The following is a 15,156-nucleotide window of genomic DNA, read 5'->3' on the forward strand; positions in this document are numbered from 1 at the left end:
ACTAGTTTTGAATGTGAAGTCTGTCGTGCGCATTATGTAAATGAGTTGGTCGTTTGTCCGTCTAGACATGTTGACATAAAAGTCATGTAGGTCATCAGGTTGTGCGATTCATCAGGTCGTGCATGTGGTCATATGCATGTTGTGCACTTGTTGGGCGTGTGTATGAGCCTTGAGAGTTGAGAAAAATAAATTCTGGCACTGTAGCTTTAATGTAAAACTTGCAGATGTACAATCATAAAAATAAAGTTCAGTACTAGTGCTCTTGCAATCCTGCTGGGGTGGAGGAGATGACTGTGGGCGCCAGAGGGTGCAGGGCCTTATGACTGTATCGCAATGGTGTGAACCTAGCTTCTTCAGAGGCCTGTGTGCACAATGTGCGAGCCGGAAGCAGCAGAGCTATAGCCGACTTCCATGTAGTGTCCCCACCTATCTGTCCCACTGTCAAAAAATCTCAGGAGCCAATGCGCAACTCCAGGCGACATGTTGCTATGGTGACGACTGACGTCACCAATGCGTGTGTATGCAATGAGGCAAAGTGCGGCCGGGAATCCCCAGATCGCGCTGCCATAGTAACAGCCACGCTGCTTCCCTGACTCACCAATGGCTGTAAAAGAAAAAACTAGCCAACAAGGAAAATGGAAGGAAAGCGCCTCCTCAAGCGTTCATTGTTGGTTGGTAGATTACCAACCATTGCAACTGGCTTATTAGCCTAAAACAAACAAAAAAAAGTAAGAGTGAATAAGGTATTGCTCAAGAGTGACTGCAGGAAACGGGGGAAGATAGAGGAAAAGATGTGAATGGGGGGTGGGGAAGTGATGGTAAGGATATGGGAGAACAAAGGGTGAAAGAAGTGATAGGTAGGGGCACAAAACCTGGAATATGAATCACTGTGAAGTGGAATAGGGAGAACAAAATTACAATAAAGTCCGATCACATAGGGTGAAGCCTTCTGAAAAATAGCCTCATGCATGGATAGAGAATGCTAACATATGGCTAAAAATATTAAAGATGGCTAAAAAGTAAAAAAAAAAAAAAATCCAACCTTTATTAGGAATACAGTATTGAGAAATACAGATGGGGCTCTATAGTTAGGCTGTTAGGTTGCAGAGAAGCCTGTTGGCCGCACCACTGAGGCGAGGGCTTCCCAGAGTGCAGAGTCTAAATGACCACGGGTTTTCACCAGAGCGCCCCGCAAGGGACGATGGACTTTCAGCTGCCTAGTGCCCACCAGGTTGCACTCCAGGTTACCCCAACAGCGATTTAGAGAACAGGCGAAACCACAGTGTGGAGACTTGGTAGATGATTTTGCCGTTAGTCAGATAACAAGCCAGAGGTCGTGGACAGGTAGCAGGGAATCGTAGTCGGAGACAGGCCAGAGGTCGAGGCAGGCGGAGAACAATCTTAATCGGTGAGACAAGCCAGGAATAGGGGCAGGCGGATAACAAACGTGGTCAGGAACAAGCCGAGGGTCAGGATACCAGAGATCAGGAGTAGTCAGTAGAAAGCCGGGTCAGGAAACCAGAAATCAATCAGAAGAAGCACACCAGGAACGCTGGCAACACAGGAACTAGCTGAAACGAACTGTCAGCACTCAATACAGGGTGGAAGAAGCTTTTATAGGGGAAATACTATTTGGGCGCGAGATTTTAATCTCACGCATGCGCTGACGCATACAAACGTCCGCGATGGGAACACGGAAGCGGCCAATACTAAACTTGTACCCGGGTACACGTGCATGCATACGCCTGGACGCAAGAGCCCCCCCGGGACCAACCAGGAAGTAAACAACAGACCCGGAGCGCACCACGGAATACCGGACGCCGCGGCACAGTGCGGTGAGTATGACATAGGGTGTCAGAGTGGGGGAAGATGGAGACAAGAAGGAGAAGACCGGAAAATTAGGGTTCCAGGAAACATGCCACATAATTGTTGAGACCCAAAGGACCCATTGCGTCAGTTCGGAAAATCCACTGCGCTTCTAGTCTGAGCAACAATTTTTTCATATTGCCACCTCTGCATGGAATATTGCAGAAGTCAATGCAGGCAAAGGAAAGAAAGTAGGGATCATGATTGTGGGCAGTTGTCATATGTTCGACTATCCTGGGGCAAACTTTTCCCCATGGCAACAGTCAAACATGCTAGAGAATTCTGTCCTTGAACATCCTGGTTGTTTTGCCAATGTAGAACCGTTGGCAGGGACACCAAAGGGCATAAACAATGCATTTGGTTCTACATGTGGCAAATAATTGAATTTTATGTTGAATTGGGCTGAGCTGGTATTGCTCTCCTGTTTTCAAATGCCGACAGGCCTTGCAATGACCACAACGATGGTTCCCCGCAGAGTCCACATTGTCCAGCCAGGTGCGCCGTGGATTTTCACGAAAATTGCTATGTACCAAGATGTCACCAATAGTGGATGCTCTTTTAAAAGCAAGTAGTAGTTCAGAAGAAAGGCATTCTTTTAGGATTGGATCTTGGAGCAAGATGGGCCAACTTCTTGTAATAAAGGTTTTGATTTCTTTTTCCATAGGTGAGTATTCAAAAGTGAAAACTCCCAACCCTTTGGATTGACATTTGGGACTTTTGCTTCTTCTTTTCATCAGAGTGGATCTATCTCCACTCAAGGCTTCGTTCTTGGCAAGATCAAGATTTCTTTCATTGTAGCCCCTTGATACTAATCGTGATTTACGGTCGTCAGCCTGACTACGCTAGTCCTCCAACTTGGCATTATTTCTGTGCAAGCGCAGAAACTGGACAAGCGGGAATGACCCCGTAACGTGTCGGGGATGATAGTTGTTGGAATGTAAGATTATGTTGGAGGCTGTGGGTTTACGATATCCTTTGGTCACAATCAAGTTGTTCTCAATCAATAATTCTACGTCTAGAAAACTTATTTTTTCTGCTGAATATTCCATTGTGAATAACATATTTACATTGTTGGAGTTTAAATATTCCAAAAACTAAATCTGGCTACTAACGGTCCAGTTTCTAGTGAAAAATAGTTCGAGCGATCAGAAATTCTGATCAGATTGGTTGTAAATAATCTCAGTTGATGGGCACAATCGATAATGAACGATTTTAAAAACAATCATCCAATTGAATTTTCGTCGAACCAAAATTTGGATTTTCTTGTTGGTTGTGATAGTGTGAGAAAACGCGGAAAAGCCGTCGCGGGTGCTCAGAGCAAGGCAGTTGATTCCGCGTCTAACACGGCAGGTTGCGCGCGTGGGCCTGCATCTGCTAGCATGACTGAACGCGGAGAAACCGCCGCATGTCCTGAGAACAAGGTGGCGGATTCCGCGTCCGACACGGCGGTTTGCACGCATAGGCCTACATCTGGCAGTATGGCTGAACGTGGAGGAACCGAAACATGCTCTGATAGCGGTGCGGCTGGTTCCGCGCTCAGCACAGCGGATGGTTTGCAGCACAGGTCTGGTGTGGCTGGGACTGATAGTCCACACAGGTTCAGAAGGACGCGCGCGCGCGCTGAGAGGTAGAGTTTTTATGACAGCCAGAAGGGAGTCAGCTGACCAAGCCGGTCAGCTGACAATTCCACCACTTCCCATTGGTCCAGCACTTAGGGGAGGCGCTGGAGAACGCCTTGCTATATATACTGGGTGCTGGTCATTCTCTGGTTGTCTGCCGTTGCGATCACTACGTGGAAGCACTCAGACCTTTTTGTCAGATTCTGTGTTATTCTTTAGACCAGTTCCTGGGTGTTGATGACCAAGGACCTCACACCTCAGATTAGGAATTCTGTATATCATTTGTGTTATTCTCTAGACCAGTTCCAGGGTGTTGATGATCACGGACCTCACACCCCAGATTAGGAATACTGTATATTATCTGTGTTATTCTTCAGACTAGTTCCAGGGTGTTGATGACTATGGAGCTCACACCCAAGACTAGGAATTAGCTTTACCATCCTGTTATATCTTCAGACTAGTTCCAGGGTGTTGATGATCAAGGAGCTCACACCTTTAGACTAGACAATTGTTGATTATTTGTTATGACCTTCTGCTTTTCCTGACCTCTCTTCTGATCTCTGATTTGGTACTTTGCTATATCTGATACTCCGTTGCCAAACCTTGCTTGCCTTAGGATTCCGTATCAGTCTCTTTACTCTGTATCTGATCTGTCTGTCTGTTGTCGACCTGGCTTGTCCGACCTCAAGAACTATCTCCTCTGTTTAGAGATAGTTCACAGATCTGTCAGTGACACTCCACCATTGGTGTCACTCACACTCTGGTCCTTCCCACTCTCAGCCTGACTCCTCCCCTTGGGGAGCCTCAGGCCTTTGGAAGGAGCCTGTTCGTTGGGCAGTATCTCTTACTGCCTTGCACCCTCTATACGGAGGCTCTCCTCAAAGTATTACTGTTGCACCAAACACTCATATTACTCAGGTGTCCAGAGGTTAGTGATATATCTGATTATCGGTGATACTGCAGATCATCAATAATCGGGTATATATCTGTATTCTCTGTGATACTGCAGATCACCGGTAATCAGATCCTCTCTGTGTTACACCGATCGTTACAGATAGATAGGAAGCAATGATTGGTTAGTTGATGGTGTAGTGAACGATTTTTCGTCCGATCAGAATTTATGATCGCTCGAACGATTTTTCACTAGAAATTGGACCATTAGTGGCCACCTTTAGACAGAGTGGAAGTATGTCCCAACCAAAACATCATCCACATATCTGGACCACATTCTCAGATTCCCCCTAAAAGAGTTGTGAGGTGCATGAATAAATTTCTCTTCCCAAGCTCCAAGGAATAGATTAGCATAACTACAAGCGACAGGAGTCCCCATTGCGGTCCTACTGGTACCAGATATCGCCAAAGAGAAAGGCATTGTGGCTAAGGATAAAGGCAAGGTAGTCAAACACATAATCGTTGAAAAGTGGGTCTTTAATACCTCTGTCAAGAAACATTGTGACAGCTTTTACCCCTTCATCATGTGGTATTCTGCTGTATAAGCTGGTGACATTTATGGTGACCAGCAGGTCTGCTTCATGCCACGATGTGGACTCCAAGCCCTCTAAGACATCAAGGGTGTCACCTAAATGAGAGCGGATGAAGGACAAAAGGGCCCGACACAATAGGTCGGCCTGGTGGGTCGATCAGGGATTTGTGTATTTTCAGTAAGTAGTACCAAACTGGCCTCACAGGAAAATCTGGTAATGGGTCATTGGCTAGCCTAGGTGTAAGGAAGCCAAGCTCTACCCCTTGTCATAAGAGGGATCTCAAAGCGGATTGGAAGCCCACAGTGGGGTCTCCTCTAAGGGGTTTGTAAGTTGAAGTATATGAGAGCTGCCTAAGGGCCTCTTTTTTTGTAGTTGGTAGTGGAAAGAAGAACTACTGAACCCCCTTATCCGCTTTCCGGATAGTTAGATCAGGGTGGTTTTTCATCCAGTTTAACTCTTTTTGTTCAATGGTGGTTACATTGGGGCATGACTGGGGGTAAATTAGGGCTTTGATTTCTCTGTCAACTTGTTTCTCAATAATGTCTATAGCAAAGCCTGATTAGGTAGGGAATTGCATAACTGATCTACAAGGTTGGAATTTTGTGGTGTCACACATCGGCACTGCAGCCGGTGCTGACTCCACTAGTAGCTCATTCACAGTGGAAATAGCTTCAAGTTCTTTGTCATTCCAGCTCTTAGACGTGCTCAAGCCTAAAGCTCCTATAGTTGGTTTTATTGCAGGCTGGATGCTGCTCTTTGGATTCACATTTTCCAACCTCTTTTTCTCAAAGTGGTGTCGGATGTTCCGCTTCCTCACCGATTTTGTACAAATCGACTTTAAATTGTGAGTAATCAAATTGTGTTGTCAGAAAAAAGTTCAGTCCTTTGTTCAATAAACTTTCCACTCATTCTGGTAATTCCACGGTTGTAAGATTGACCAGATTGTTTTTACGTTTGAAGGCATAATTCCTAATAACTTATTTTCCTCTTCTTGCTCTACCCTTGTCTTGTCCTCCCAGGTGACTTGTTTGTCCTTTCCTTTCTCCTCTTCCTCGGCGAATGCACAGTCTAAAGGGACCGCTGTTGTCTGGGTGGAAGGTTTCTTGGGTTTCTGAGGCTTTTGTGGTTTCTGTTTTGATGTTTTGTTCGGTGTATCTTCCCCACTGGACTTCGACTCTGTTGTCTTGGTTTAAAGTTAACGATTGGTGCCCAAGTAAAGACTCTACCGAATTTATAGTCTTCCTTATCTCGTAGATATGTTTTCAATTTACGTGCATTAATGTTGTCCTGTGGTGGGACTAGTTTTTCACCAATCTTGTTCAGTGTAGCCTTGAAATGATCTTCAGACACAAATTTTTTATACTCTGTTTGACTTTCAGAAATCACAGAGGTCAATAGGTCTAAATCCACCTTGCTCCTGTTCGACACAATATTCTGCAAACGTGCCGAATGTTCAAGAAACTCTTTATGATGATTTGCTCAGCTGCCTGTGCAGGCAGGCAGCTTTTTGACCATTGTGTAGGTTTGCATGCTGCAGGACTCTGGAAAGAAGAGCTTCTGTCAGTTTTGCAGCTTGTGCTTGCAGAGGAATTTGCATACGTTGTCATGTAAATTGCCTGGCCACATTCATTGGCGGCGTGTACTATAAGTACTATGTCTTTCCCACAATGCTTGGCTAGTCATAAGGAGTCTTCCTGTGAAACACTCTGGAGAGTGTCAGCCATGCTCTTGGTTTGAAGATCAGCTTAGAGTAATTCCTGGAAATTGTGCTAGGCAGATTCCCTAGTGCAGTTAGGATTGTTTATCTGTTTGTTTGTTCTGTTGCTGTTGTCCTGTCCCAGCGGTGGTCGACAGGAAATGGTTCTGATCTCTGTTCTTGGAGTATAGCTGGTGCAGCGGTTGCTACCAGCTATCTCTTCTGTTCTGTCTCCTGGGATCGCGCTAGCCACTTTTCGCTAGCACTGTGGATCCTTCTGTTCTGTCTCCTGGGATCGCGCTAGCCACTTTTCGCTAGCGCTGTGGATCCTTCTGTTCTGTCTCCTGGGATTGCGCTAGCCACTTTTCGCTAGTGCTGTGGATCCTTCTGTTCTGTCTTCCTGGATCGCGCTAGCCACTTTCTCTAGTGCTGTGGATCCTATCTCTCGCTTGTCCCTGTTTTCATGTGTCTGTCTTGTCTGCTACGGACGCTTGCTGGAGGCTCGGTGAGGTAACCGTTAAGCAAGCGTTCGCGTCCTCTGTTTCATGTTTGTCTGTCGATGGTTAGTTAGGCGTGCTTGTCTCTATTGTGCTTATCATGTTGAGACCGCGCATAACCGCGTGCACTGTTGCAAATGAGTGCGGTGTTCGCGGTTAGCTAGCGTTTGTTATTTTCCGTATCTCCTCATTGTATGATTTGCTGTGCCTTTGCTACTCTCGTGCTCCGCCTTGCTGTAGCCTTGTGTCACATCTGGCGATCGCACCTCTCGCGATCGCGTTCCTGCTTCGTATCTGCTGTGGTGTGTGCACAGTCGCGGGTTGGCGACTAGTTTTATGCACACACACACAATCTGTCTCTGTGCTCACTCTCAATCGCTTCTCTTGCGATTACGGTTCTTGCCTTCGTACAATTCCTGTCTGGCGTGTATGGTAGGGCAGAGGAGCTGTTCCTCTGCACTCCACAGCTCCACCTGCTGACAGGAATTTCCCTCTGCAGGTGCATTGCACCCACTGCTGGGTTCCTGCAAATTTATACGCTTGTGGAGGAAATCCGCCGTGTCAGCGCACATCTGGTGCGCTGACCACGGAGACGATCCCACATTCGTTACACTCTTGCTTCCAAGTTTCCAAAAACGTAGGGTCCTATTTGTACTCAGAGGGTTCCTGGTAGTGTTTAAATCCTCTAGCAACCAAATCTTCCCCTTGTATTTTTCCAGTGTGGTAACGGTCCAAAAGACTCCCACTTCCCTTTCACAGAGCCTCTCCAGTTTCTGCTCCAACACCTTGGCGCCCACAGAGGAATTTGAACTGTTGGAACCACTTGTACTGGTGAAAAAACAGTAAGATCCAATCTCCCCACTGTGACGTGGTCATCCTGTATGTTAGTACGTGTGTCACAACAATGAATCTGAGTGCCTGCCTCACTTCTCTTCGCATTCCATGGATGTTATAGCTGCAGTTGGTGCAGCCAGATCACTGATGGGTGATGGAAATGTTTCTTCAAACTCATCCAAGGCTTCTGCAATCTGTGCCATAGAGAGAGTGTAAATGGTAAAGCTCTTATTTGGAGATGATGCAGCTGGCACACAATCATCAGGTGGATAATTGTAACGATTGTGGAATTATCTCCGTGGTCAGCGCACAACCTGCGCGCCGACACCACGGAAATCCTCCACAAACGTTTGGATAAGAGAACCCAGCTAAGGTGCGGATGCACCGTAGAGAGGAATTCCAACCGGCAGATGGAGCTGTGGAGTGCAGAGGAACAGATCCTCTGCACAGCCACAGATGCCAGATAACGATTGTACGTAATGGGGCAATATGGAGCCGGACAGTTTCTCTCGAGGGAGAGAGCACAGAGACAGAATGTATGTATGTCTACCAATCTAGTCGCCGCCCGGCGACGGTCAACATACAACAGTGAAAACCGAAGTGTGAACGCAATTGCAAGAGTGGCGATTGCCAACAGTGACACAAGACAGAGAAAAGGTTAAACACAGGAGCAGAGCGAAAGGCACAGCATATCATACAATGAGAATGTCAACGAAAATAACAAACGCAATATCTAAATGCGGTCACCGCGTGTTAGGCGCAACAGCGACAAGCACGCCACCCTGACTAACGAATGAACACAAATGAACAAATAACAGGAACGCTTGCTAAACGTCTGCCTTACCTCAGGCAAGCGTTTGATCCAGACAGACAAACAGGAATAGGTCAGATAAGATCCACCGATCTTCCGCCAGAGCGAGTGCGATCCGGGTTCAGGGACAGGACAGGAAGAATCCGCTGCTCTTTCCGCCAGAGCAAGTGTGAACCAAGTACAGAAACAGAGCTAGCAGGATCCACTGCTTTTTTCCACCAGAGCAAGTGTGAACCAAGTAGAGAAACAGAGCTAGCAGGATCCACTGCTCTTTTCCACCAGAGCAAGTGTGATCCAAGTACAGAAACAGAGCTAGCAGGATCCACTGCTCTTTTCCACCAGAGCAAGTGTGATCCAAGTGCAGAAACAGAGCTAGCAGGATCCACTGCTCTTTTCCACCAGAGCAAGTGTGATCCAAGTACAGAAATAGAGCTAGCAGGATCCACTGCTCTTTTCCACCAGAGCAAGTGTGATCCAAGTACAGAAATAGGCCTAGCAGGATCCACTGCTCTTTCCGCCAGAGCAAGTGCGATCCACACGGCAAAACAGACAAAAGGAGTAACCATTAGCAACTGCTGCTCTGGCTAGCACCCCTAAGGCAGAACACAGAAGGAAGCACTGCCACTACCACTAGGGTGAATGCAATCCAGACAGATGGAGCAGCCAGCAGCAACCGCAGCTCTGGCTTACACTCCCAGACAGACAGAACGATTTCCTGTCGACCGCCGCTGGCGACAAGACAATCAAGGCAGAGAAACAGAACAAGGCAATACAAGTAATACAACCTGATTGCACTAGAGGGATGCCTAGTGCAGTCCCCAGGAATACTCTTAAGGTGGCCATACACTGGTCGATGTGCCATTAGATCGACCAGCTGACAGATCCCTATCTGATCGAATCTGATCAGATAGGGATCGTATGGCTGCCTTTACTGCAAACAGATTGTGAATCGATTTCAGCCTGAAACCGATCACAATCTGTTCAGCTGCTCCTGCCGCCTGTCCCCCCCCCCCCCCGTATACATTACCTGAGGCTGGCTCCCGGGCGTCTTCTCTGCACTGCACCGCACCGCTGTTCTTGCTCCATCCCGGCGCTTCCTGTGTTACTCCGTGACCAGGAAGTTCAAATAGAGCGCCCTCTATTTCAACTTCCTGGTCACCGGAGTGACACAGGAAGTATAAGCGTACACTGGGACATGCGGAAATGCGGTGCAGCGAGGAGAAGAGGACCCCGGAGCCAGCTTCAGGTAATGTATACATGCTCGGATCGGGCCCGAATCGTACGCCGCAAGCGACGCGCTCCTACCGGCGGGCGATCGAGGGTAATTTCCCGCACGGTGCGATCGACGGACCGATCCGATTTCGGGAGGGAATCGGATCGGCGGGTGCGTTTAGCGCAAGCGATTGGCAGCAGATCCGATCCCAGGATCGGATCTGCTGTCGAAACGGCCGTGTATCGAGCCAGTGTATGGCCTGCTTTAGATAATCTTTAGCAAACAATAGCAAGGCTGACACTTCCGTTGTTAGCAGTAACAAACCATCATGACCAGCAAAGGATCCTGGGAGAACATGGTATTTATACTGCAAGCCTTCAAAGGAGGCGGCTAGGCAATTTGCATGAGAAGTGTATGCAAATTCCTTAGTGACAGAGCAAGTCTGAAACTTGCAAAGTAAAGACAGGTCTCTTTTCCAGAGACCTGGCTGCAGCCCTCAGACCTAAGGAATGCTCAAACAGCTGTCTGCCTGTGCAGACAGCTGAGCGGATCATTACAATAATATATAGGAACTGCAGGCACTGCAAAATCATAATCTGGGGAGGAGTCAGACACACCAGTCATGACACTCCCATCCTGGGAATAAGATGGACAGCAGATGATGGTGTTTGTTCTGTAGGAGAAGATGTAAAATAAATAGTGTAAGTTAAAGCAATCCTGTTACAATGTCCATTACCAAACACAGCACAGCTCTGGACAATGCAACATATATCACATATGAATGCACACAATGGCCTCAATTCACTAAGCTTTATCAAACACTTTATCAAACGTTTGATAATTTACCTCATGGGTGAAATCTAAAGCATCATCTACACGCGTAGATGAGGCTGCGATCCGGCGGCTCGATTAGCCGTCGGATCGCCTCTTCCACGTACCCGCGCGTGCCCGCCGCGTCCCCGATCGCCGCGCGTGCGCCGCATTCGATTCCCCGCTCGTCCCTGCTGGCGCTGCTTATCTTCCGCTTGATTCCCTGCCATTGTCCCCTCGCGGGGGGCGAGCAGGGAATTGGCGGAAGCAAGATCCGTCCTGTTGGATCTTATCAATCGAGCCGCATCAGCGGCTCAATTGATAAGGAGCATCGCGGCCGCATCTACGTGTGTAGATGCGGCTTTATTTTGTATTCACTAAGGTGTTTTAGATTTATTGAACGTTTTATCTATACAACATTCGATAAATATATAACACCTTAGTCAATTAAAAATTAGATTTTACCCATGAGGTAAATTATCAAACATTTGATAAAGTGTTAAATAGAGTTGGGCCGAACGGTTCGCCTGCGAACGGTTCCATGCGAACTCCTTTGCGGAAGTTCGGTTCGCCCCATAATGCACATGGAGGGTCAACTTTGACCCTCTACATCACAGTCAGCAGGCCCAGTGTAGCCAATTAGGCTACACTAGCCCCTGGAGCCCCACCCCCCCCCCTTATATAAGGCAGGCAGCGGCGGCCATTAAGGCCACTCGTGTGCCTGCATTAGTCAGAGTAGGGCGAGCTGCTGCAGACTGTCTCTCAGGGAAAGATTAGTTAGGCTTAGCTTGTTCCTGTCTGGCTGCATACCTGTTCTGTGAACCCACCACTGCATACCTGTGCTGTGAACCCACCACTGCATACCTGTGCTGTGAACCCACCACTGCATACCTGTTCTGTTCAGTGGACCCGCCACTGTATACCTGTTCATTGAACCCACCACTGCATACCTGTGCTGTGAACCCACCACTGCATACCTGTGCTGTGAACCCACCACTGCATACCTGTGCTGTGAACCCACCACTGTATACCTGTTCTGTTTAGTGAACCCGCCACTGCATACCTGTTCTGTTCAGTGAACCCACCGCATCAGTGCGCATACCTGTTCTGTTCAGTGGACCCGCCACTGCATACCTGTTCTGTTTAGTGAACCGCCACTGTATACCTGTTCTGTTTAGTGAACCGCCACTGTATACCTGTTCTGTTTAGTGAACCCGCCACTGCATACCTGTTCTGTTCAGTGGACCCGCCACTGCATACCTGTTCTGTTTAGTGAACCCGCCACTGCATACCTGTTCTGTTCAGTGGACCCGCCACTGTATACCTGTTCTGTTTAGTGAACCCGCCACTGCATACCTGTTCTGTTCAGTGGACCCACCGCATCAGTGCGCATACCTGTGCAGTTAAGTGAACCCGCCACTGCATACCTGTTCTGTTCAGTGGACCCGCCACTGCATACCTGTTCTGTTTAGTGAACCGCCACTGTATACCTGTTCTGTTTAGTGAACCCGCCACTGCATACCTGTTCTGTTTAGTGAACCCGCCACTGCATACCTGTTCTGTTCAGTGGACCCGCCACTGCTTACCTGTTCTGTTTAGTGAACCGCCACTGTATACCTGTTCTGTTTAGTGAACCCGCCACTGCATACCTGTTCTGTTCAGTGAACCCACCGCATCAGTGCGCATACCTGTTCTGTTCAGTGGACCCGCCACTGCATACCTGTTCTGTTTAGTGAACCGCCACTGTATACCTGTTCTGTTTAGTGAACCGCCACTGTATACCTGTTCTGTTTAGTGAACCCGCCACTGCATACCTGTTCTGTTCAGTGAACCCACCGCATCAGTGCGCATACCTGTTCTGTTCAGTGGACCCGCCACTGCATACCTGTTCTGTTTAGTGAACCGCCACTGTATACCTGTTCTGTTTAGTGAACCGCCACTGTATACCTGTTCTGTTTAGTGAACCCGCCACTGCATACCTGTTCTGTTCAGTGGACCCGCCACTGCATACCTGTTCTGTTTAGTGAACCCGCCACTGCATACCTGTTCTGTTCAGTGGACCCGCCACTGTATACCTGTTCTGTTCAGTGGACCCACCGCATCAGTGCGCATACCTGTGCAGTTAAGTGAACCCGCCACTGCATACCTGTTCTGTTCAGTGAACCCACCGCATCAGTGCGCATACCTGTGCAGTTAAGTGAACCCGCCACTGCATACCTGTTCTGTTCAGTGGACCCGCCACTGCATACCTGTTCTGTGAACCCGCCACTGTATACCTGTTCTGTTCAGTGAACCCACCGCATCAGTGCGCATACCTGTGCAGTTAAGTGAACCCACCTACCTACGTGAGTGCACGCAGTGTGATATACCACTCCGTGCATACCCGATATGGACAAAACAGGTAGAGGAAGAGGTAGTGGCAGAGCCAGAGGAAGGCCACCCGGCAGGTCTGCGCGAGGTCGTGTAAATGTAATTTCGTGTGGACCTGGCCCACAGTACAGTGCTCGGAAGAAGGCACGTCCCATCACCTCCCAAGATTGTCAGGACGTGGTTGAGTATTTAGCGACACAGAACACCTCATCTTGCTCAGCCACCAGTGCTACTACTAGCACCACTTCCGCTGCATTTGACACTTCGCAAGAATTATTTAGTGGTGAAATCACTGATGCACAGCCATTGTTGTTACAGCCAGATGAATTTTCACCAGCTGATATGTCTGAGTTACGCGGCAACATTATGGATGTAACGTGTAAGGAGGATGAAGGACCTACTGATGTTGGTGCATGTTTGGATTTGTCTGAGGCAAGCGAAGCTGGGCAGGATGATTACGATGATGACGATGATAGGGATCCACTGTATGTACCCAATAGAGGAGATGAAGAGGGGGACAGTTCAGAGGGGGAGTCAGAGAGTAGGAGGAGGAGAGAAGTTGCTGAAAGAAGCTGGGGCAGCTCTTCGTCAGAAACAGCTGGTGGCAGTGTCCGGCACCATGTATTGCCACCTATGTACAGCCAGCCAACTTGCCCTTCAGCATCAGCTGCTGAGGTCCCCATAGTGCCCACATCCCAGGGTGGCTCAGCGGTGTGGAAATTTTTTAATGTGTGTGCCTCAGATCGGACCAAAGCCATCTGCTCGCTCTGCCAACAAAAATTGAGCCGTGGAAAGGCCAACACTCACGTAGGGACAAGTGCCTTACGAAGGCACCTGGAGAAAAGGCACAAACAGCAATGGGATGGCCACCTGAGCAAAAGCAGCAGCAGCACACAAAAGCAAAGCCACCCTCCTTCTCCTCTTCCTCCTCCATCAGGTGCATTATCTGCTTCTGCCGCTTTCTCCCTTCCACCTTCACAGGCACCCTCCTCCACTCCGCCTCTGCCCTTGAGCGCTTCCTGCTCCTCTGCCCACAGCAGCAGTCAGGTGTCCGTGAAGGAAATGTTTGAGCGGAAGAAGCCAATTTCGGCCAGTCACCCCCTTGCCCGCCGTCTGACAGCTGGCGTGGCGGAACTGTTAGCTCGGCAGCTGTTACCATACCGGCTGGTGGACTCTGAGGCCTTCCGTAAATTTGTGGCCATCGGAACACCGCAGTGGAAGATGCCAGGCCGCACTTATTTTTCGAGAAAGGCCATACCCCAACTGCACCGTGAAGTTGAGAGGCAAGTGGTGTCATCTCTTGCGAAGAGCGTTGGGTCAAGGGTACACCTGACCACGGATGCCTGGTCTGCCAAGCACGGGCAGGGCCGCTACATTACCTACACAGCCCATTGGGTGAACCTGGTGGTGAACGATGGCAAGCAGGGCGCAGCGGACCAAATTGTGACACCTCCACGGCTTGCAGGCAGGCCTCCTGCCACCTCCTCTCCTCCTGCTACATGCTCTTCGCTGTCCTCCTCCTCCTTGGCTGAGTGGCAGTTCTCCTCTCCAGCTACACAGCCCCAGCTCCGCAGGGCCTATGCTGCATGCCAGGTACTACGGTGTCACGCCATCTTAGACATGGCTTGTCTCAAAGCGGAGAGTCACACTGGAGCAGCTCTCCTGGCTGCTCTTAAGAAACAGGTGGATGAGTGGCTGACCCCGCACCACCTGGAGATAGGCAACGTGGTGTGCGACAACGGCAGCAATCTGCTTGCCGCTTTGCATATGGGGAAGCTGACACACATACCCTGCATGGCACATGTCATGAATCTAGTGGTTCAAAGATTTGTGGCAAAGTACCCTGGCTTAGCGAATGTCCTGAAGCAGGCCAGGAAGTTCTGTGGGCATTTGAGGCGGTCTTACACAGCCATGGCACGCTTTGCGGAAATTCAGCGCAAAAACAACATGCCGGTG

Source organism: Hyperolius riggenbachi, chromosome 5 (genome assembly GCF_040937935.1).
Source record: "Hyperolius riggenbachi isolate aHypRig1 chromosome 5, aHypRig1.pri, whole genome shotgun sequence".
Lineage (NCBI taxonomy): Eukaryota > Metazoa > Chordata > Amphibia > Anura > Hyperoliidae > Hyperolius > Hyperolius riggenbachi.